The following is a 25,549-nucleotide window of genomic DNA, read 5'->3' on the forward strand; positions in this document are numbered from 1 at the left end:
GGAGTATGTCTGATGCACAACTAAGCATTCACACAAAATTCCATTGTGTTCAATTTGACCACACTAAATAATTAAAGATCTCCCTGATGAGCCTTATGATGAATAATGAGCTTTTGCCTAAATTGATAAATATATATTTTTTTTCTCCTTAAAATTGTGCAGATATACCTTTAATCTTAACTATCTTAACTATGTCTCATTCTGACAAGAACTGTTCACCAATGAATAATCATGTTACCAATAAACAGCAATGTAACTGCGATTAGATATTTTGTCCATGTTGTGCAGACTTTAAGAATGCTGGAGGATGGAGAAGAGAGGGAGGTGTAGAGGCGGAGACAGGTAGAGAATGGATCCCACAGTCCTCTTAAGACAGGATTCAACTATGTAAAAATACAGCAGGGTTTCCTCTCTGGTGACACACACTCTCACATAGTCAGGAAACAGCCACTCTGAACAACATCCATATAGCTCCTTTTATTGTGCTCTTCCTGTGTCACGCTACATAAGGAAAAAGTCTGTAATTGTGAGAATGTGATTTTGTGAATGTGTGATCGTGAGAGAGAGCGTGTGTCTCTGTTTAGTGAGCATTGTCTTTCTCTGTGAAGGAAGCTGCAGGATATAAAGGGCGGTAAATGATGACCTCATTAACTGTCACATGACTCTATACAAGCCTGCCTGTGTCTGCTGCCTGTCCCTAGTCGCTGGAACGGGGATTTGTGTGGAGATACTACTAACGCCCCTATAGTGAACAGGCATGCACTGCTTAGGCGCTTGCAGAGAAATAACCACGACTAACTGACTCAAATGTGTACATCATTTCCAAATATGACCACGTTTCCAAAACAATTGGGATGCGGTGCAAAATGTAAATAAAAACAGCATGCAAATTTTGTGCATATCACTTTAACCCTATATTTAACTGAAAATAGTACAAAGGCCACATGTCAAAGGTTACAACTGAGAAATGTTATTGTTTTTTGAAAAATGAATGCCCATTTTGAACTTGATGCCAGTAGCATGCTTCAAAAAAGTTGGGACAGGGGCAACATAAGACTGGTAAAACTGCCAAAAAACCCTGGTGAAATATCTCAACTAATTAGGTTAACTGCAACAGGTCAGTAACATGATTGGGTATAAAAAGAGCATCCCAGAGAGTCTTTCAGTAGTAAAAGACTGTTAAAGACTGGGGGGCAAATAGTACAACAATTTAAGAGTAATGTTTCTCAGTGTAAAACAGCAAAGAACTTGGGGATTTCATCATCTATTGTACATAATATCATTAAAAGATTCAGAGAATCTGGAGACATTTTTCTATGCAAGGGACGAGGCCAAAAAACAATACTGGCTGGCCATGACCTTCAGGCCCTCAGATGGCACTGCATTAAAAATGGACATGATTCTGTAGTGGAAATCACTGCATTAGCTCAGAAACACTTCTGAAAACCAGTGTTGGTGAACACAGTTCAAATACACTGCATCCTCCAGGCTAAAAAGGAGAGGGACCATCCGACTTGTTATCAGCGCACAGTTTAAAAGCCAGCATCAGTGATGGTATGAGGGTGCATTAGTGCACATGGCATGGGTGACTTGCACATCTGTGAAGGTACATTATATTGCCAAAAGTATTCACTCACCCATCCAAATCATTGAATTTCGGTGTTCCAATCACTTCCATGGCCACAGGTGTATAAAACCAAGCACCTAGCCATGGAGACTGCTTCTACAAACATTTGTGAAAGAATGGGTCGCTCTCAGGAGCTCAGTGAATTCCAGCGTGGTACTGTGATAGGATGCCACCTGTGCAACAAGTCCAGTCATGAAATTTCCTCACTACTACATATTCCACAGTCAACTGTCAGTGGAGTCAATCGCTACAGACCTCCAAACTTCATGTGGCCTTCAGATTAGCTCAAGAACAGTGCGTAGAGAGCTTCATGGAATGGGTTTCCATTGCCGAGTAGCTGCATCCAAGCCTTACATCATCAAGCGCAATGCAAAGCGTCGAATGCAGTGGTGTAAAGTGCCACCACTGGACTCTAGAGCAGTGGAGACGTTCTCTGGAGTGACGAATCATGCTTTTCCATCTGGCAATCCGATGAACGAGTCTGGGTTTGGCGGTTGCCAGCAGAACGGTACTCGTCTGACTGCATTGTGCCAAGTGTAAATTTTGGTGGAGGGGGGATTATGTCGTGGGGTTATTTTTCAGGAGTTGGGCTCGGCCCCTTAGTTCCAGTGTAAGGAACTCTTAATGCTTCAGCAGACCAAGAGAGTTTGGACAATTTCATGCCCCCAACTTTGTGGGAACAGTTTGGGGATGGCCCCTTCCTGTTCCAACATGACTGCGCACCAGTGCACAAAGCAAGGTCCATAAAGACATGGATGAGCGAGTTTGGAGTGGAAGAACTTGACTGGCCTGCACAGAGTCCTGACCTCAACCCGATAGAACACCTTTGGGATGAATTAGAGTGGAGACTGCGAGCCAGGCCTTCTCGTTCAACATCAGTGTCTGACCTCACAAATGCGCTTCTGGAAAAATGGTCAAAAATTCCCATAAACACACTCCTAAACCTTGTGGAAAGCCTTCCCAGAAGAGTTGAAACTGTTATAGCTGCAAAGGGTGGGCCGACATCATATTAAACCCTATGGATTAAGAATGGGATGTCACTCAAATTCATATGCGTGTGAAAGCAGACAAGCAAATACTTTTGGCAATATAGTGTACTATTAATGTAAAATGATATATACAGGTCTTAAAGCAACATATGCTGCCATCCAGATGGCATCTTTTTCAGGGAAGGCTTTGCTTATTTAAGAAAGACAGTGCCAAACATACCTTTCTTCCAAATTTGATGCCTGCAACACGTTCCAAAAAAGTTGGGACAGGAGCTTGTTTACCTCTGTATTACATCACATTTAACAACACATATTAACAACACATTTTCCTTTTAACAGCACTTAATAATCAACTGGGGACTGAAGCAGAATGTTTTAGCCATTCTTCATTATACAAGTCAATCTCCATTAAATAAATTCTCAGCTGCACAACAGGCCTTTGTCATTGTATTTTGCATGTCATAATGCACCACACGTTTTCAACGGCAGACAGGTCTGGACTGCAGGCAGGCTGGTCTAGCACCCACACTCTATGAATATGCAACAATACTGCTGTAATACATGCAGAATGTGGCTCGGTGCTGTCATGTTGAAATAAGCATGAATATCCCTGAAAAAGACATGTGTTGCTCCAAAATGTGTATATATATCTATCAACATTAATGGTGCCTTCACAGATGTGTAGGTTCTCCATACCACCCCATACAATGACTGTGGCTTTTGAACTTTACGTTGGTAGCAAGCTAGATGGTCCTTGTTCTGCAGAACACAACGTCAAGCTCAGAGAAGTCAGCAGCATTTCTGAACGTTGTTGACATGTGTCTTAACCTGCTTTTGCGAATGCAGTAACGCACTGTGTTTACTGACAATGGTTTATCAAAGTGTTCCTGAGTTCATGTGGTGATATACATCACAGAAGCATGCCGGTTTTTAATGCTGCACTGTCTGAGGTATAGAATGTCCAGGCCATTCAGATGTGGTTTTGGTCCTTGCCCTTTACGCACATATTTTTCCAGATTCACCTTAATGAATCCACCCTTATGATTACTATTCACTGTATAGAGTTAAGTACCTAAAGTGCTTTCAGTCGTTTGCTGAGGAATGTTTTTCTTAAACTGTTTAATTTGCTGATGTATTTTTGGGCAAAGTGGTAGCCTCAACCCATCCTGGCTCGTCCCTTTCCTGGATGCTCCTTTTATACCCAAGCATGATTGCATTACCTGAAGAAGATGAACATTTCACAATGTTCCTAGTTTTAAACTGCCCCTGTCCCAGCTTCAGAATGGCAGGTATTTACATAAAACAATGAAGTTCATAAGGTAAAACATTAAACATCTTGTCTTTGTAGTGTTCTTATTTAAATATAGGTCAAAGTGGATTTACAAACCCCTTATTTTCTGTTTTTATTTGCATTTCCACATACTATTCAAACTTTTTTTACACTAGTTTGTATAACATCAAGTTTGTATAACATCAAGACCGTTTTTGCATTTACTTATTTGTGGCAATTGTTGTGTTGATGTAGTACATTTTATTTGTGTGGAAATGATGTACATATCTAAATCAAGCAAATTCAATGCACTACGTTTTCAGTGCTTGTGTCCAGATAATTTCCATGTGTGTGATTGTAAACGCAGTGAAAAAGCACCATCTTCCCCAACAATTACGACTCGGGACAAGGCTGTAATTTACACAGAACTGAGTACAGATGTCTATGGAATGCTGAAAGACAAGACTTTCCCAACACTGCACCTGAGAGACTGATACCAGTGATGGACATTTGTAATGACGGTTAAGTTTGTGAGTTGTTAAGCAATCCTTCACTCACAACAATCCTACCTTTTGACACAGCATTATTAATATGTAAAACACACATTGGAAACATGACTTCAGAGTTTAATACAAGTATAATGTATGAGTATGAGCAGTACATGCATTTAAGACAAGCCATTAACCTTAGAAAAAACATCATTGTCATCATCAGAAAACATGTATAAAATATTAGGGGCACAGCAACAGATACAAATAGCCAGAAAGCTAATCATGAATACCTAATTTACCTCACATCTAAAGGAAAAACTTGCTTTAAAATGATAAAAGACAGCATAACAATCCTGTGTGTTCCCACAGAAAATGGAATACATTGCAATATGTTGCCACAGTGTTCCAAAAGGTAAAAAGAATATATGTTCATGTATCATATTTTTGTATGGCTACTAACTTCAGCACACAGCATTGAACCGTTTCTCTCTCTGGGTAAAAGTACCTTCATTTAGTGTTTTTGTCATACTGTACTAAATTCATTATTTTGCCCACAAATGAAAAAAACTATTACCAGATATGTATGCATTTCTAATTAGTTAGTAATCAGAGCTAGAACAAGCATGGGTCCACTTCAAATACGGCTGCTAACTAATGGGATGGCCTATTTAACTTTTCTACACTCTTCTGCCTCCATGCTGCCTTTCTAATTTCCCTTCCTCCTGTATGACCTCTCCTCTCCTTTCCTCTCTTCTCCTCCACACCAGCCTGGCAATCGCTAGCATTTCAAAATAATTGCACAGTTATCCACAAATTAATGCCTAACTGTTTTACAACACACAGAGAGAAAAGGCCAAGCCAATTATTATTCTGTTTTCACCTTACAGAAAAGGATATTATGCTAATGATGCTCCCAACATGAGCATGAAAAAGCTTTTATTTCTGCCAACAGATGCTCCCAACCCCCATTCATTTTCTGATATGTACATTCACCACACACACACACACACACACACAAACAGATTTACCAAAATAGAAGAAAGTTTGTATATATATTTTTTATCGTATAACCACAGTGATTTGGTCAACTGTTCTATTTTCAAATCATTTTCAAAACTTTGACAAGAGGTGGTCTACTGGTGGCAGTTTTGAAAAGCAGCTCTGGAAAAGGTAGTATGACCTTCAGTGCCAAATGTTGGTAACTGATTAAATGGTTGAGTTATTTTTTTTTATTTTTATTTTTTTTTTTAATTTCGCTTACTGCAGCCTACCGAAATCACATGCACTGCTATAGCTGGCGAATCCATTATTGTTATTAATGTTCCTTGCTCACAGAAAATAAGTCATAATCTCTAGTTCACATTGTTTATGATTTTTTTTCTGCAAGCAAGGAACAGAGAGAACAATTCATAGCCAGTAGGAGAGATTATTTTAAAGCAGAAAGTCACCTGTGTGTCTGTGTGGTGAAGGAGAATCAGCACTCGAGTGCATGAAGAATGAGAAACCTCACACTTCCACTGTCGAATGAAGCTCCCACCTGAAAACACACACAAACGCACTCATGCACACACTCATCCCGCAAGAACATACAGAGCGTTTATTAAGCTGAGACCAGAAAAGCCGCAAGGGCTTTCAGTCATTAAAAAAATAATAAATAAATAATTAAAGAATCTCAGCATCCTGGTGCACATCCATCCAATGACTAAAAAGCCCTCAAATTAGCTGCAGTGCGCAAATGATCACTTAATGGGTTCAGTCCAATATCTAGTAAAAAAGCTAAATTATACTGTTTGTCACATTTTACTCATTAAAAAAAAACAAACATATAAAAAAATAAAAAGTGCTTTACCTCTTCTTCTTTCGCGCTGTTCTTTTACATTCTCACATATCCTTAACTGTGTGAGAGGCTTTAAACAAGAGCATGGCGATAGGAATGACTCCCTACAGCATGTGCATGTTTTGGGTTAATTTAATCATGATGTCAGCTCCCTAATAAAAGGTGATTAGGGAAGGAAAGATGCAGGTTTTACATGTTCCACAGCATCATGTCTCACAGGGAAACACACACTCTGCCTGACAAATGGCGTCCAGCTCAGATATTTAACTACATCTGCTTATTAACCAACTCAGACGCCCATAATTGGCACTTGAGCCTCTCATGTTAAATCTGGCTTCAGCTAAGATCATTTATCAGAGAGCAGGCAGACTGTCAGCAGGCTGCGAGTTAGGGCTGGGGAGCTGATGAACCCAGATTAGATCCCGATTAAGCCATGGGTGGGGTAAAGTGGGGCAGAATCAGCAATCACACATCTGATCTAATATTCACACCACACATTTGGCATTATGTCTAATGAGTGAATATGAGGCATTGAAATCAGGGGACAGACCAAATGGCTATAGTCATGGGAGAAGTATTTCCGCCGTTGCATTATGCAGAACGAGTTGCATGGGCCCATTATATTTTTCACTTCGGTGTGATGTGAATAACGGGATCTACATGTAATAGTTTTCAAAAGAAGCTTTAACTTTTGACATAGTGAGAGAAAAAAAAATCTTTTTTAAAATACCATCAAGTCCTGTGCTGTATTCTCAAAAAGTTTTCCAGACAACTGAAAAGGAAATATGATAATGAAACACAGATAAACAATGAATAATTCATGGGGGTAAACATTTTGCTCCATCTGAAGAGCTTATGCATAATTTATATGATTATTTCACTGTATTTTAGCATTTGCTTTTAAGCCACTTCCACACTCATGCTAACCCATTTTATCAACACTCTCATATGCTGTAATCATAATTCACACAGCTCAAAGAGAGATGCGCTGCTGTTAAGGGAAATGTTTATTGCAGAACGGATTTGATAATCCATCAGAAAAAGAAACAACTACTTTCTATATTTGGTTTTGTCCGTCAGACACTATAAATGGAGCCAATTATACATGAATGGAAATTTGACAGTTCTGTTTTCACTCAAAGTGATGCTGTTTTGTGCTAAGTCACCAAATCACTCGGAGCAAAACTCACTACATGCGCAATATTCTACCTCCATTTTAACACTTCAGGTTGCCTCTTTTGATTACCTCTGCATAGCAACAAACAGCCAGGGTTAGTGTGCTACCTATAGAAAGTTTACAGAAGTCATGTGTTTATTTGCACATGCAAATGTAAGGGTATAGAGTAAAATTAGTGCTTTGTTTGCACTGGTCATGTATGCATGCAAGGTATGTGAGCCTGCATGTATATGTGTGCACTTTATAAATAAAGCTTGAAAAACAGGAGTAGGTAAATGTACATAATTACAGATCATGATGGTAGTGACCAGCTGCAGGTAACACAAGCCCACCATTCTCTCTCTCCCTCTCTCAGACAGGCTTTGGCAGCCTCTTTGCTCCCAGAGTCTCCAGCTGTCCAGTGGGGTGCGCCAAGTCACAGCAGAAGATCCTGCATTAATGTCTCCTCTCACTCTCTCTCGCTCTCTTTCCGATGGAGGAGGCTGATGGACCTCAGCACGCTGACCTCACACCCTGCCCTGCCGCTCTGACCCTGCTGACGGCCTCACGATGGACAGAATCTGCGATCCTGAAGATTCCAACACACAGAGAGAGAGATAAAAACAGAGAGAGATTTTCACTAAATAACCGGATACAGTGAGTGAGATAATAATGTAGAATAACAAATCCATTAGAACTCTTCAATATTTTAAAGGCAAAGTTCTTCTCGATCTCGTCTCTAAAACTGCTCTTCCGTTCTGACTATATTATCACTATGTTCCACTCCATTTTGTCCTTGGAAGTGATGATATGTGTGTGTGTGTGTGTGGTAATGTGATTAATAATGATGACATGACAGTAAATTAATAGCTAGTTAAGTCATTAGAGAGAGGTGTTTAGTCATCACGTTATTCATTTGCATGCCATCTCACCCTACAGACACTTTAAAGGAACAGGGACCATTTCTTCCGACTGTGAGTTGATTTGAGATTTACACTTGGTCATTTTTTCTTATACTTTTGGCACCTATGCTGATAACACCGGCTGTTTCTTAATACTGCGGACCATCCACAATTAATGTAAATAAGCCAATTAAATGAATCTTATATATACCATGCCATGTTCTTAACACAAGACAAACAAAAAGTTTTATTTTGAGCACACACATTATATATATATATATATATATATATATATATATATATATATATATATATATATATATCAAATTCCACATTACGGTGAAGGAAGTGAACCTGCTTCTGTAAACATACTGTACATGCAGATGGTGGCATCAAAGTGGTAGTTGTCACGTTAAACATATTGGGCGCCATGTGTAGGTAATTTCTATACTGTTTTTAAATGCTTTATAAATAAATATTTGCATTGTGCACAGCTTTCAGGCTGTCTGCAACTGTACCGAGCTTTCCTTTAAGCGGTCCAGTAACATCATATGCTGTGATTTTTGCAAAACCTCTCAGTGCCTACAGGGGGCTCTAGTGTACCACAGATTCTGCCCCAGTCAGCTCTATAGACCTCCACTCTGAAACTACTCTACCCTCACAGCTGCTTTCAATGGAGCGACCCTTTAAGCAGCTACTCCAATCACATCAAAACAAGCAGTCTAAACAAACACAGCATAAGTGGCAAGACATGCTTTGATAAAAAGTGCTACATTAAAAAAAGGTAAGTTATTTTTCATTTCAGTGACAGGAATAAGTTAGCCAACATCATCAAAGAGGGCTTATAATGTTTTCTACATATATTTCTGTATATGTATATGAAATACATTTATTGCAGTATTTTAAGCTATATTTATATGTATAGGTTTGTGTGCATGAGTGTATGTGTGTGTTTCTTGTGTGTATCTTTCTCCCTGCGAAATTCTCTGCTAGTGAGCAGCAGTTGATGAGTGGGTCGGAGAAGCGTCTGAATTTTAATGATGTTGAAGATGATATTGTGTGTCCTTCAGCTTGTTATACTGACACCAGCACTCCATAAATCATCATATCAGGCTATCGTAAAATCGATACCAAACTGCAACCTCAGCGCCAGTGCGTAATACGTTTCTCAGTCATCTAACAGCTTAAACTTTGCTGTAATGCCGTTCGACCTATAGGTTAAGATCAGAGCATGCTTAATTTGTTTGGTAATAGAGACTTTCTAATCCGTAATGGAGTGTCTATTAGCTGAGCTTTGGTGGGCACACTGGTGATCAGTTGGTGGAACAGTCACAGCAATTAAGTTTGTATCTTTGTCCTGGAGCGAGAAAAGCCAGCTTAGACGCTCAATAAATGTTAATCCACTGAGGAGTGCTGTGTGCCTTTGAACAGGACTCACGCCGGGTTTTTTCCCATGCGTTTGCTTTCATCCCTCTCTTACTGCACTGGCCTCCCCACAGGGAGCAGAATCTGGACCCTGCACCCTGGAGCCTGTTGGAAACACAAACACACATACACTTGTTCTTCTACAATGTAAGGATGTGGGGTCATACACGTGTGTATTACATATACAGTACTATGCCAAAGCCAGAGACGAACCTATTTTTTTATTCAAACCTGTTTATTTAATTTATGGTCAAAATGTAACGAAATTCAGTGTAAGTTATTCTGTTTTTTATCAGAAAAAAGCAGGAAACATATATTTAATAGAAAAGTGCAATGTTACAAGTGTAATATCAAATCAATCAGTATTTAATTTGTCCACTTTTCACTTTTGTCACCCTTTTGCCACAAATCTTCCATCCTTCCAGTCTTAAATCAACAAGTTACAGCTATGTCCTCCCAACAAAAGCTGTTCCCAAAGGTGTCACTGATATTATGTTCCCCTTCAATTAGACACTGACATTCACACAAGCAGCTACCCATACCCACCTTAGCTGCCCTGCCAATTTCTTCCTAAAGTGCATCTACAATGGCTAAAGGAGATGTTTCTAAGGAGATTAGATAGAAGGTAATCTACTTGCATAAGAAAGAGGAAAGTCAAAGGAAAATAAGTAAAAGCGTGTTTACAAAACTGGAGTTTAAAACTGTCCCCATCAGATAAACAGTACTTAAAGCTTTCATCTTTGAGATATGGAAGTAAATCAAGCTCCACTCTTGCTTTTAAATCTGAAGAAATCCACAGGTGATTCTGTCCATCCTTCTACTGTGAGAAGACAGCTCAACACAATGGGTCTCACAGGATGTGTAGCTGTGAAGAAACCTTTACTGAGACAAAGAAACACAAAAAGTACAAAATAACTAGAATACTGAAACTGGACATTTGAAATGTGAATAAATCAGTTTAAATCTGAACTTGGGATTACTTTGATCGTCAGATGCAGAAAATGCAACCAACTTCAAAGACTGAACTTTGGAAGTGTGGAAACATACCCCTGTAGATTTCTTCTGAAAAACTGTAACCAACCCCCCTGCAGGAAAAAGCAAAGTGTAATGGAGGTGGACGAGCTAAACACTGAAAAATTCATATCATATTTAGTTGTTGAGGCTTCTGTGTAATTTTCTGGCAAATATATGTTCCTGATGCTGAAATATATTCTTAATGCTAAAAAATGAATAGCTTGTACTTAATGGCTGTTTTGACTGGAATTTAAATAAATGAAATAAATGACTTTTGCAAAGTACTGTACACATAATGTAACTACACATACGTACTAAGAACTCTCTAAACATTATCCTTAGCCTAACCCTAACCTTAAATTCAACAACAAAGAGAAATGGAAAGAAAGAAAAGAAAAAGAAACATCTAGCTGGGATTATTTTGTTGGTCCTGATATCCTAGTTCATACCTATATTTTTCTTGTTGTAGGACTGAAAATATGTGAACAAAAAACACACATATACATTTATACATACATAGAATCTACTCACATACCCTGACACGTTTTCACACATGCACACACCTGGTCACACATACACACACAGCATCAGCACAGTACTCATTAGCCACACTATTAAAGAGCTTTGTGTAAAACACTACACATAAAAGCAGTGACGGAAGTTGTTAAGCTGCATGAGGTATATGTAGGGGCTTGCGCATGCATGTGCAGAACAGGAGCAGACTGGGTATTACCATATAACAAACTATGTAGTTCTGCATCTCTACATGTTCTCATTTCATTCCTATATTTCCTCAAAATAGGGGAAAAAAGAGTGTAATAACGCCTTGTGGGATTGGTTTTAGAATTATTGCTCTAAGCAGGACAGCGCTCTCGTTTCAGAGAAGCTACATATGTAACGGGCCGGGCACAGGAGAGGAGCTCGCCGTGCAATCTGTGAGCCGCAAACAGCTTATGAAAGTCAAATGGAAATGTGGCATAATCTGACAAGTGGAGTCTGTGCTTCAAAAACAACCCTAACAATCCACACAGAAAAAAAAAGAGTACACACGCTCATATGCGCACACACACACACACACACAAAAACAGGAATACGTGCCACAGGAAGTGACTGTGACATGTTTTTCACTGCTTTTCAGGTGCTTAACACACACATGCATACACACATACACACACACAAACAGAGACCCTTGCCTAAGGGAAATTAAGCATGTGCTTAGCGTATTCTCCAGTATCCAATGCTGTAGTGAAGGGGAGGCAGGAAAAGTTTTAGTGTTTAGCACTAACATTAACTCCATCATTAGTGTAGTGCTGTGTCATAAATGCAGCTTAGCGCCCCACTGAGCTCCTCAGCCCTCAACACGCTCATCATACACCTTCTCTACTCACTGCCTGATGGGCCTTCTTGTCCGTAGTAAATAAGGAAAGCCCATATTCTACTAAAGGCCTCACTACTTGTCTGTTTATGTGATCCTGTGTTGGAGCATTTTCCAAAATGAGACAAAGACACAAGCATGATATTGGACTCAGGACACCAGCAGTAGGTGTCATTCACCCTGAGAAAGACACATCACCAGCAACAGATGAGTTAAAAGGGCCTGGCCAGTACAGTATAAAACACACACTGAAAAAACTGATTCACTGCTTTTATTCAAAAGTATACATCATATCCACATGAATACAATCATGCAAGACCTGGTAGACCACCAAAACTGTCACCATCAGATAAACAGTACTGCTCAGTAAAGCTGAGAGATAGGAGAATCACTCTTGCTTCAGAACAAAAATTCTGAAAAAATCAACAGGTGTTTGTCTATTCTTCACATGTGAGAAGACAACTCTATGCTATGGGGGATGTGTATCTGTCAAGAAGCCGTTACTGAGAAAAAGAAATGGACAAAAAGGTGGAAAAATTGCAAATCCAACAAAGAAGCTATGGTTCTCAAAAAAGTGGACTGACCACCCCAGAGTCCAGACCTCAGCATCAAGGAATGTGTTTGGGATTATTTGGATCATGAGAAGCAGCACATAATTCAACTAACTTCTAAGACTGAACTTAAGGGTAGGAAGGGATGGAACATAGCCCAGCAGATTTCTTTGGAAAACTGAAAGCAAGCCACCCAGAAAGAATGGAAGCTGTTATAAAGGCAAAGGTGGGCACACTAAACACTGAACAAATTATATTATATTTAGTGGTTGAGGCTTCTGTGTAAGTTTCTGTTACACATATCTTTTCTGATGCTGACAAATGAGAAACTTGTACTTAGATACCATTTTGACTGGAAGTTCAATAAATGAAGAGTGGACTCTGGCTCTGATTTCTTGACCTTGATATGTGACTTACTGAGGCTTTAAAATTTCAGTGCAAGTTTTTCACCATGAAGGGAATATTTAAGCATCGTTGGTGTTGAGACTGCATTTATATCAAACAAACCAATCACATTAACCCATTTGTCGTACTCTGAGTTTTGTGTGACAAATTCCTGCTAGTAGCCCTTATTTAATGTTTGCTTTCAATTCCAAGTGTTACAAGATAAAACATATTACCTGATGTACCTTTAGCTGTTTTCAGCTTTGCAATGGTGCTGCCAGGGTGGTAAAAGAAAATCAAGTCTAGACAATCAACTCTAGAAATATCAGATAACACTTTCATTGACTAGTTTACAGCATAATGAATAGAGTATTTCCATAAAACGGTCTTTGCAGATGGTGAAAGAGCTGTCAATTCCCATTACAGAAACCTCTTCACTGTTTCCATCATTTTGCACTCTTAGCATGCCTGTGCACCTCAGTGCCTTTCCACTGTGTACACATTCCTCTAAACACTATTTTTATGAGAAACATGTGCACAGAGGCATCCTCTTAATGACTGCATTAACACTCACTACACAGACAGAGATCACAGACAGAGACAGAGAGAAAAGCAGAGACTGACTGTAAAACAGTAATCTGCCTGTATGTGAGAATGACAAGGCCTCCCAGGAGGCTCTTCTGTGGATGACCAGGGGTCTGCAGGGTAAGAGTGTGTGTGTGTGAGTGTGTGTATGCAGTTTTATGGGCTGAGAGTTGGATTGTCAGTGTGGGAATTTGAGGGCACCCAAACCGTGACCTCCCACTTCTCAAAAAAGTCATATATATCATCCAACTGCTGAGTACTGCAGAAAAGTACTTAGATTCTCTCTCTTTCTCTTTCTCTCTCTCTCTGTCTCTCTCTCTTTATTTGGTTCATATTGTTTTTTAAGCAGCTTTTCAAAAGTCCTGTTTATGCCACATCTTTAGACGTGTTCATTTACACATATATATATATATATATACACTCTTAAAAATGGCAAACAAGGTTTGGAACAATGCCACAGAAAAAGCACTTACGGTTCCCTAAGGAATCTTCTAACCAACGTTTTTTTAATGCAAAATTCTCATAGAGAAAATACTCTTTAGGCCAAACCCCCTGAATATTCTACACAAGGTGGTGTTATTAGCACTCAAGCAGTTTTCGTGTGCATCTTTCAAAGAGAAGAAAAGAGAAGAAAATGACCTGAACCCACACCAGGCTAGGCTAAAGTATGTACTGAAGGGTTCAGAGTACAAGCTTCCATAACTAAGGCAGAGTTGCGGTAAAAAACATTAAGTCCAGTGGAACACTGAGTATACACCACAGTTAGCGTGATATATAACAAATTCCACAGATGTACTAGTGGAAATTAGCATTATCTTTGCAGTGGTAAACATGAAGAAAAATGGATGCACTACAGAATGCAACAAAATACGTCTTTATCATGCCATTCAATCTGTCTGATCTACTATAATACAAAAGAAAAAAACAGTGACTATCAAGCACAGCTCATGTAGCCGCTTGAACAAGCTCTGCTGTCTCATTAAACAGAAAAAAAAAAAAAAGACATTGTCTTCTATATTTGTGCTATAATTTCCTGTTTATGTGTGCTTACACGTCTCAATAGTTGCTGCGGTGGTGAACAGTATTTAGTGTTTTAATCATTTTTACATTTTTACAAGACTTGCGTAATTATATATATATATTGTGACAATGCCTGTTTATATATATATATATATATATATATATATATATATATATATATATATATATATATATATATATATATATATATAAACAGGCATTGTCACAATGTAACTTTATAGAAAATCCAAAATGAGCATGCCAAGGGCAACAGTGATAAGGAAAAACTCCCTAAGAAAACTTGAGAGGAACCAAGACTCAAAAGAGGAATCCATCCTCGTCTGGGCGACACCAGATAGCAAAGAATTCTTGCTCACCTAGACCAGATCTAGGCTGCAGGCCATTCTTTGATGATCATGGCTTTAAAGAGAGCGTATCATGGAAAACCAAGTGTCTATATATGGAAATTACATTGCAAAACAGCCTAAATTGACAGTTTGAATTGACAACTCATTTACACTTATCTGCCTCTTCAGCCTACAACCCTTTAGCCCTGCTCATTTATACTGAAGTTATAAGGATTGTTTCAACCTAGACTGATATATGAAAGAGGCACAATACAGGGCAGCCAATCAGAACAGAGGCCATTTACATATATCAGTCTTAAAGGCACAGTAAGTTATACAGCCTGCTTAAGGAAAGGTCATTATGGTCATTATGATCCACACAAATGTTATCAATGGGAAAAATATGGTCTTTTGTAAATGAGATAGGTGTGAAGAACCTTTTAAAGTTTAAAACGATTCCACACTAATTAAAGTTTTTTGGTTTATTTGTTTTTCCTTTGTTGTGTAGGACTGCATATCCATGCTTAGAATTACTCAGGAATTTAAGAAACAAGTGGCCAACTTGTGACTGCAGTAAGGCTGTTTTTTTATTCTGCTATATAAATAACCTTACCTTGTCTGATCTATAGTGCTTACTTTTTTTCCTTTACACTTTCTGTTCATAATGTTTCCCTACATTAGCATTAGATCTTATAGGGATTTCAAATCTATGGTGTTAAATAAAAAAAAAATACTGTAAATCTGTAGCTAGTTGAGTCTGTAACCCAAATCTCTGCCTCTGCGCAGTATAGCAAAAGGCTCCTTCTGCTCTGTGCTATAGAGAGGAAAAAAAGCAACATCAAAACAGAAAAAGCTAAAGGTCTCTTTATGATGAGGCTGCCACACACTGGCCACACTCTCTTTCTCTCTCACACACACACAAAAACCTTTAAGAGAAAATATCTATCAGGAGGAGCGAATTACATTGGCCTGAACATGAGAGAGAGAGAGAGGGAGACGGAGAGGGAGAGAGAGAGAGAGAGAGAGAGAGAGAGAGAGCAAAATGAAGCAGTCTTTTCAGTGCTGGCTGGCAACATAACCTTCAGGAAGCTCCTATTTTTCATTAGAGTGGTGTCAGAACACTCTGCCTTTAATAACACTCATCCCAGCTCCAAGGAGAGCAGAGCTGCCGCTTTAGCCACATAATGAATAGAGTCGAATGGGCCCAGACACACTTAACTCAATGCCACACACACACACACACTAAGCAAGCTTCAGCTAACCTAGTATCACACACACACCAAGCTATACACACATTTAACTGAGCATCACACACATTCATCTGCAACTTACCAACACACACTTTCACACAGAGCTAGCTGCAGCTAACAAGGGGTCACACATTAAGCTTGAATGCTAATGTAAATTTATATAAATGATTATCATCTATGGAACAATGGCAGTAAAAAATACCATTGAAATCCAAATTCAATTACGAAGGACAACATATGAGCATTACAGAACCTTATCCTATTGCTTGCATGTTCCCTGATGGTAATATAATAATAATAATAATTACCAGCTGGGCTATCTTCTAATATTAGTTCATTTATATTGACAACTATATTCTTCACTGACAGCTTGCAACACAGTGGTTCTCTGCATTTGGTTCAACACCAAAATAATGCTAAACTGCTAAGCGGTGCATTAGCATCCTTCTGGAAAAGGTTGTACATTTTACTCTCTACAGGAGAGAAAATGTCAAATATAATCTCATATATTGGATCATTTCTTTGTTTCATTTGCATTTTTATCTTTCCAATTGGTGATATTCTATTTGTAAAAAGTGCAATCATTTCTATTTTTTATATCTTTAATTAACTATAGATTAGTATTACTGGTTAAATAAACATAGATAGACACACAGACAGATAGTCTAGCATCACATACATCAAGCTATTGGCAAATTTAACACACATGCAGTATCTGAGCGAGATGTTGGCAATAAGAGCAAGGGAGTATCACCTTGCCTCAGCATTAGCATTACTGCCATTGATAACACATCTAGTTGTTAAGCATTAACAGAGGTGACTCCATCTCTCTGCAATGTGATGCTGTTAATGAGGCTCGTTACAGCAGTGGCCGGCAGTGCGAGGCTAACGAGGGGCCTCTCTCATGATCTGCACATTTGAAAGTGATCTTCAGCCATAAAAACGTCAGCTTTCCACACACTGGAAAATTGCAAATTGGCGAATGTGCTGAGTGTGCAGAATGGTGTTTTTTGTGCTGACTGTATGCGGGCATGCCGTGATGGATGCAGGCTTGACACAGTCTCAGTGTTCTGGCTCTGCAAATAATGAGTATCAATGTCCCCTGTGCCGAGTATGCAAAGAAAGAGAGAGGAGAGAGCACTGTGCCTTTAATTAAATGGAGGCAAAGGCGAGGTAGAAACGCACACACGTCCGCATACACGCGCACACCCAATGATAGCCATTCTTATGTCAGTAGTGAGTGGAGTTATGGTCAGATAAGGCTGTTCCTACAGGACTCTAATAAGGTAGATCCTAATGTCAGAGCACTGAGCCTGTGTCTGGGTCAGAATATGACCGCAGTCTCCTAGTACTACATCATGAGGATATGCCCTCTTGTTCATTTGCATTTGCTACAGAAAGAAAGACATTTGTGCAAACCCACAAGATCTGCAGTGACTTTTGCTGAACTATCAATTATTGCTATTTACTTGATATAACTATTATAGGAGTAACTTCAGCTCTTGAATCCTGGTGTTATTACTTAGTTAGTAATATTAGGACTTTTTTTTCAGTAGTGACCAGGGTGCGAATTACAAGAATGTCCATGGGTCTGTCCCCTCTAATTAAGACTTTATAGCCCCCCCAAGGGAAGCAAAGACAAAAGTTTCTTGAAAATATTTTAATTCCTAGCCCAGTGTCCATCTTTGATTATTTTAAAATTTGCTTAGGTACATATGTTCTCTAAACATGCCTGTGCGTAAATTTAAAACAAAAAAATTCAAATTTATCAAGCTATATGGCTAGAAAGTGAGTTTGATAATCATTTTTTTTTTCATCACAAGGGATTAGGGATTTTTATACAGCGTTATTATAGTTAATGAAAACATTTACAAAAACAAAATGAGCAGGGACAAATGTTTTCATCAACTGCAATAAAACAACAGTTTTCAAAAACACGAATACTAAATCAAAACAACAACATCCACTGCAATGCAAATGAAAACTATTGTGTTTTCAGTGAATAAAGGATGGTCTAGAAGATGAATGAAGGTGATGTCTTTGAGTAAAACCTGCATAATCTACTGATGTGTTAATTTTGAATTGCTGAAATGATGAAGTCCAATTTAGTACTGCTTTGAATCCATAACCATTTCAGAAAACAAAAAACAAACTAAAACTATTAGTGCACTCTAAACACTAACTGAAATGAAATTAAAATGGAAAACCAAAATAAAAAAAAACAAGATAATAAAACAAAAAAACTTTAAACAAATTTCAATATACATGCAATAAATATACTAACAAGTACTATAATGACCCTGTTTTTACCAAATCAATAGAAAATCCAAATTTGATTTAATTAAAATTACGAACATTATCTGTAATCAAAAACAATCAAATATTGTATTGTTTGATATTCATCCAAGGCAAATTTTATAATTTTGGACCAACAAAAACAAGTTCTTATCATACATTTTTCTTATCATACTACATTTAGTTACTGGATATGAACTGGTTAAACACTAAAATATGTTTCCCCAACATTATACAATTTTCAGCACCCCTATAGTGGGACACATTTCTTAACTGTTGAAAACATATGCATCTAGGTAAACCACAAGCTACCAGATTGCTAGCTACCGCTACTATGGTCACTCATCCTCACATTTGTAGCTAAATTACTTTTGTGTCCATTTGTCATCAGCTATTGAGACGGTAAGTAAAAAATAATATATATGGATCAGAAGTTGCCGTCTAAGTTTGAAGGGTGGGTTACTGGTACAGATCAGTGTAGCGCACACCTGTATTATATAATGTAGTGAAGATCACTGTACAATCACAGTGGGGAAAAAAGAAAACCCCACATCCAAATGTAACAATATAATCTGCACACTTGTAACTACAATGAATTGTATGGTACTTTTTATGAAACATATCGTCAAAAAAAAAAACAGGTCTCTCTAAAATGGTAACTTCACAGTAGAAACCAAAACGTTTCTAACATTTATTACTGTGGGTACTTTAATCAATTAAATGCAAGTAAATGTTCTAAAGCATTTACATCATATCATAGAAAAAAAATGATGTAAAGAACAACCGCTGTTCAAATGATGCAGAAAAAAAAAAAAAGATTTCTTTTGGATAGTGTAGTCTTGAGAATGAGAAACTGAAATGTAAACCCATATATGTTCTTTACAGTTTAAGAGGTTAATGATAATACATCACAGTTATAATCCAAAGGCACAGTTCACACTGAATGCTCTGCTTCTCTTGCTTCAGCTAGCTCAATGCCTCATTATTTGTTCTAAGGCCCAGTGAGTCATCATTGTAACGATGTGAGACAGATCTCATACTGATATTTCTTCAGAAACAGAACCCAAACATCGGTTCTTCTGGATAAACTCAGTGACAGGATTCTCCAGAGGGAGTGGGTGGACAGAAGGACCATGCAGTCAATATGATGAGCACATCAGGACAGCTTTGGGTTACACAGAGCCCCAAAAGCTCTTCTTCCCGTATGACCAAGGGTTTTTTTTTTTTTTGGTATTGCTTTTCCTTTCCTCTTCTACATATTCCATATATCTTACCTTTTTCTTCATTTCATCACCCCTCTCTTCCACACATTCATGTTAAGTGCAGATCAGGCTCTTTCTGTGCTAATGTAACTATGTGAAGATCGTGAGGAGACGGGATAATGAGACAGAGAGAGAGAGAGAGCGAGAGAGAGAAAGAGAGAAAGAGAGAGAGATGAGAGACAGACAGGCAGAAATGTATAATTAGGACCGAAAGTTTCCCGGCTGCTGGCGACACAGAGTAGGGGAACAAGGACATTAAGTTCCATATTTGAGATTTTTTTTTCTAATTGCTTGTCGTCTTTCTGAACACTAGTTACATTTGAGCTCTCTACACCTCCATTAAACTGGAAATGAAACTCTGGCCCTCTATGGCAGAGAAAATGTTACAATCTGTATAAGCTATATTTCAGTTGCATTATAATATGAAGTATTATTTAAATTAGCCACAATAATGAACATGTCCTTTTTGGGAGCCCAAGTCAAAACAGGGTTATTTTATACACAATAAGAAAATGCAGCTTTATTGGAACGCTTGGCAATGTGTATTTTATACTAGTGTGTATGAACTTTACATATTTATTCTTGCCTTAGTTATTGTTGTTGCATCTGCCAAACTTTCAACTTAGTTAGCATCCGTAACACTTTACTATCTGACAAAGAAGTTCAATAGAACTTAGAAAGGAAAATTTAGAAACACATAAAGGGAGAACATTTAAAAACATTTTTATTCAAAATAAACTGGCTTTAAAAGATGTACAGTGCAGACATACATGTTTAAGAACTGGCAAAATATGAATGCTGGCCAAAAATTACAAATGTCAAAAATTTGGAGGTCTTGGGATGATTGGGACATAAAAGGTGTAAAGCTTATATTACTGTTTACCCATTTTTGAGAGTGACTTTTCACAAAATCTCTCCAAACACACCACATTGTCACTGTGAGCTAAATCTAAAACAGCAAAATGAATTTATGTTCTCATGTTTGTCCCATCCCCCCACCCCAAAACTTGAGAACAAAGCTGCACCCCTGGAAACAAAAGGAATGGCAAGTGTGTTAATATTAATAATAATTAATATATTCTTTACATAGAATGTTCTAAATAAATGTGATCACTGTACAGTCCTGTTTAACCTGACTGATATATCAAGTTTACTATCAGTACCTATGTCAAGAAAAACTAATTGGTTAGCTAACTGATAACACATTTCTGTAAAGTTATTTATCATTCGACATCATATTAAATGATTTTTAGCAAATTCAGTACCGCAAATAATGTTTAGCTTACTTTAGAGCAGCAAACATCTGCCTGTCAATAGTTGCCCTGATCTATGAGAGTGGTCCTCTGTTCCTCTGTGTAGTTTAAACTAAAACTTTTACAGCTTCAGAAGTGAAACAAAAACAGCACCACCTCCCAAGTGTGTCAGGCATTATACACTCTTCAACAACATCTTTCCACTTTTTCTTAATAATTAAGATATTTGTGCTTAATAACTAAAGTGTGAAACAAGCCTAAAAGTACATCTAATTCCATCGCCAGACAAAGTGGGGGGCACTTAAAATACTGTTGCTTCATGGAGCCACAGAATAATTATGTTGTCCTGTTTACTAGAGAGTATTTGCAGTCATTTCACCAAGTCAAAGCCACACAATCCATTTGTATTTATCCATTTACAAATGACAGACACTTTCCTGCTGGCTTCCACTTTAACCAGTTTAATTAAGGCTCGTTAAGGTGCTGAGCGGTTAGCACAGGCCTATCGACAGACCGAAAGGACACGCTAATTAAAGGCTATTTAAATGTTTATTTCAAGACAGTAAATGGAGAGACACTTATCATTTAAAATGCAGTTTGGAGCAGTATCTCCAAGCACAGTAAACAGCCATTATAAAATTCTCTCTCTCTCTCTCTCTCTCTCTCTCTTTTATAGAGGCATATGTAGGAATGGATCCCTGAGGAGTTCTTAATGTGGTGGGATGTGGTGAGGAGGTGCCTGTGCCCAGCTCCGGTAGATGGCAGGTAAACACTCAAGAGTTTATGTCGTTCATTTTGCATATGGTGAAAAATAAAAGAGAAAAACACGTGAAATCACCTCTCGGAGCCCTGCCAGACATTTACATAACTGAAAAGGCCCTAAACACTCCACTCAGAGCCCACTCAGAATGGGGCCTTATCCTTCATTTTTAATTGACTGTCACAGCTGTGCATCTGCAGAGTCATTCAGTAGGAGACAGGCAGTTTCACTGTCTTTATCATAAGGCTAATGCCAGTGCAGGATGAATGGAGGTAATTATACAGTAGGAAGGTGACTTATACTACTGTGTTCTTTTATCTGCACAACCACTGTAGGTCACGGCTATACCACTGTATAATAAGATTAAACAAGCATCACAGACAACTCTCCTCCTCTTTCTGTCTCTCTCGCTCAGAAACTAAGACAGAGAAAGTGAGAGAGCAATAAAGGTCACAGTCCAAAATTTCCTCAAATCTAGTGAGAAACCTGAAGGACATTACCTCTAGGCAAGAATTGGAAATTTGGTATAGCGACTAATTTTGGCGAAGTTGAGAAGATGGACTGTAGTGTGTGCTTTGCTGCTTTGCATTAACGCTGTGAGAGATATTGATTAAGATATGATAAAGAGGCATGGCGCATATGTCCCCTGAGCAGCAGGAGTTTCTACAGAAGCAGAGTGATTAAATAAAGAACAGTTTTGCTTTTCTGAAAGCTACCTCTAAAACTCACTGGCCACTATCCAACTTATCTCTTACAGTGATTCACATTTAACACTACAAACAAAGAAATTACTCATTTTTTTCTGTTTGGTTGGACAAGCTTTACAGAACATTGGGGAAAAATCCAACTAATGAGAAACTGTAGCACAAAACTAATTTTATGATAATACCTTCACGTACAAAGCCCTATTAAAAGAATATTCCAGCAACTGAATTTCTGTCTGCTGCCTTGAACTGTTAAAGGGGAACTTCACCACTTTTTTTAAATGTATGCATAATTGGGTGGTTGACATGTAAAGAAAGTCAATCTATAAGATGTTGAAATGTAAAGGTAATGTGAAATGGTGCATTGTAGAGAAACTTGCCTACTCTTTCCTCACAATGGTGGTGACAGGAGCCAAGGTTCGAGAAGTCTACCACAAAATAGCCATTACAAGCACTATCCAAAACAACCACCTGCATGGGTTTTTATGTGTAATGTTGACAATAGTAAAATAAAGGCAAATCTGAAATACACATTTTCTTTGGGGACCATTTTGCCTTAGAATTCCCCAGATGTAATTCTCCACTATGACTACATTTTAAAAATACATACTATCATGAATCAATGTCTCACAGTGTGTTCATAACCATTACGCGCAATAACTTCCTGCTGGGGTTACTTTAAAAGGCATTAAACTCTTCAGACATCTGGCTCCTATCACCACTACTGAGAATAATTTTGACACTTTTTTGTATTATCTTGTTACTCTGCGATGTATAAATTTCTTTCAAATCTTTCAACCAGTAATAATTATGTAAATATGTACTCATAGCTTTAAATAGTATTTTCAAATGTGGCATTATTCATTATTTTTGTCTGTTCCAACTTATCATATCTCATAAAAATGAAATATCCTGATGTATCTCGTGCAAGTGGACCTAAAGCTAAATATAATACTTGTATGAAAAGCAAATGGTAAAACACTGGAAGATGACAAAAACATCAAACATCAAAACTGAATGCAAAAACTCCATAATCACAGAGTTTCATATAGCCTTGGTCACACCTACTCCACAAGGTGAAAGAAACCAAAATTTGCTACGCTGACTGCAGCTTCAGAGTCAGTTCAGCCATGCTACTGCAACTAGTGGTGTATGCTGGGTGTCAGCTAGCAAGCAAAAAAAAAAAAAAGGCTCAGGCCATCAATCAGATGGTTTATTCATATTTTTAAATAAAAATAAAACATTATTTGTTATTTATATTTATAATTAAATTTGTATTTTTTATGAAAATATTAACAAGGAAAATTTAGGGACATGTGTAAACTTCAATTAGACTAATAAATAAACAAATAAATAAATAAATAAATAACTTCATGTAATCTATTTGAGTTTTCACAGGCATGTAAAACAAATATGGTTTGAAATTAATGGATCATTATAAATAGATCCTTCAATAGCTTTGAAAGAATGCTTAAAGATTTTAAAGGTTTTAATCTTAAATTCTTATAATGATGTTTTAAATATTTTCCAAGACATTATATTTTGATATCAACTGTATTGATGTGTTAATAATAATATTAATATAAATCATTTTCACTAGCAGTATGCTATGCTTGACACATGATGAAACTGATTGTAATCATACTCATTATCAACCACCAGTACTTTAGCGGTGGAGAAGCAAAGGAACTGTTCTTTAAAGCTTTGTCAGTAACATGCTTATTTTTTCATATTTTTACATTAAATGACATATTAAAAGAAAAGTCATTTCTTTTTAAACAACCCAAAACGGAAAAAGTGACAGACAGACAGACAAATAAATATTTGGCTTTGTAATTTTACCAGCTACTGAGTTAATCTAACTACACAAATTTCAGGCAGAATTCCAGAATTTTAATTATACAGACTTACAGTTGTAACAGCTTGGAATGGATTATGAAGACTAAGAATGTGGAGTATATGTGATTATTCCAGACGGACCATTTCATGAAGTAAACCCAATAGCATCAGTAATTAATTGCACAAAAACAGTAGAGAAACAGTACTGTACTTCTTGTTAATTGCAGTTAAACCGTGTTCAGGGTCAGTATGCTCAGCTGTATATTCCAAAAATTACATAGCATTAACTGACACAAGCAGTTTTTTCAGTGTTGCTGATCCTGAAAACAAAATTATTTCACTGTATTGCTCAATGTTACTGCAGATTTTAAATCCACAGTGTATGCAGTATTTTACAACGTGTGCTATTATTATTTTGTGTATTAATAAGCAGTGCCTCTCTCCATGCACCTTTAAAAATATTTGCGAATGTTAAGTAATATACAGTCATAGAGGACAGTCTGAACACCTCCGGTCAAATTATATGTTTTGTTGATCTTCTGAGTGAAAGTAAGTTAACACATCCTCTACAGAGAACACACCTGTAGTGCACAACAATTTTAGTGCACAACTTCTATTTGTTTACTGAGTTTAACATACTGGAAAAAAATAAAACATACAATATAAAATGTGCCGTAACTTTTGCATAGGCCGCATTTTATGTTTTTATTTCCAATGTGTTAAATTAAGCAAATAAATATTAAAAAGCACAGATTTATCCAAAGCTATGGATGTTGCACTCTTGCAAAAACTACCTTTGAGAGTCAGTCAAGAAGCCTCTGTCAAGAAGAACTGTTCAGTTTTGTTTCCATGCAATGACAATATCTTACATAAGCATTGTCTCACAAATCTTAGACTACAGTAAAACTTCACAGATGCTTAAATCCTGAGTCAGTGATAACAGCAACTAATTATGTTAATTATGTAATTATGAAATATTTCAACAAGGACAGGGAGAGTGGAAGAGAGAGAGAGAGAGAGAGAGAGAGAGAGAGAGAGAGAGAGAGAGAAACAATTATGGAATGTTTCAGCAAAGGCAGCAATACCGAATCACGTGTTTTCCTCCCTGCCCCCAACATACAAGCTCAATGTGTTACAGCTCCAATTCACACGATCCAAATATAATCAACCTGGCACACATTTATCTTTATTACTGAAATAAATAGCTTTTTCA

General features: G+C 37.6%; 1 long non-coding RNA gene across 1 annotated transcript in view; it reads right to left on the minus strand.

Annotated features, from left to right (window-relative positions):
• Positions 1 to 5,653: 5,653 nt before the first annotated feature.
• LOC118805734 overlaps positions 5,654 to 25,549 on the minus strand; it is a 34,397-nt gene continuing 14,501 nt past the window's right edge. The window contains exons 2-4 of the long non-coding RNA XR_005007060.1: positions 9,711 to 9,802; positions 7,681 to 7,959; positions 5,654 to 5,947 (exon numbers count right to left, since the gene is read on the minus strand). This is a non-coding gene — a long non-coding RNA (uncharacterized LOC118805734). The remainder of the gene's footprint in view (positions 5,948 to 7,680; positions 7,960 to 9,710; positions 9,803 to 25,549) is intronic.

This window comes from Colossoma macropomum, unplaced genomic scaffold (assembly GCF_904425465.1).
Source record: "Colossoma macropomum unplaced genomic scaffold, Colossoma_macropomum, whole genome shotgun sequence".
Taxonomy (NCBI): Eukaryota; Metazoa; Chordata; class Actinopteri; order Characiformes; family Serrasalmidae; genus Colossoma; species Colossoma macropomum.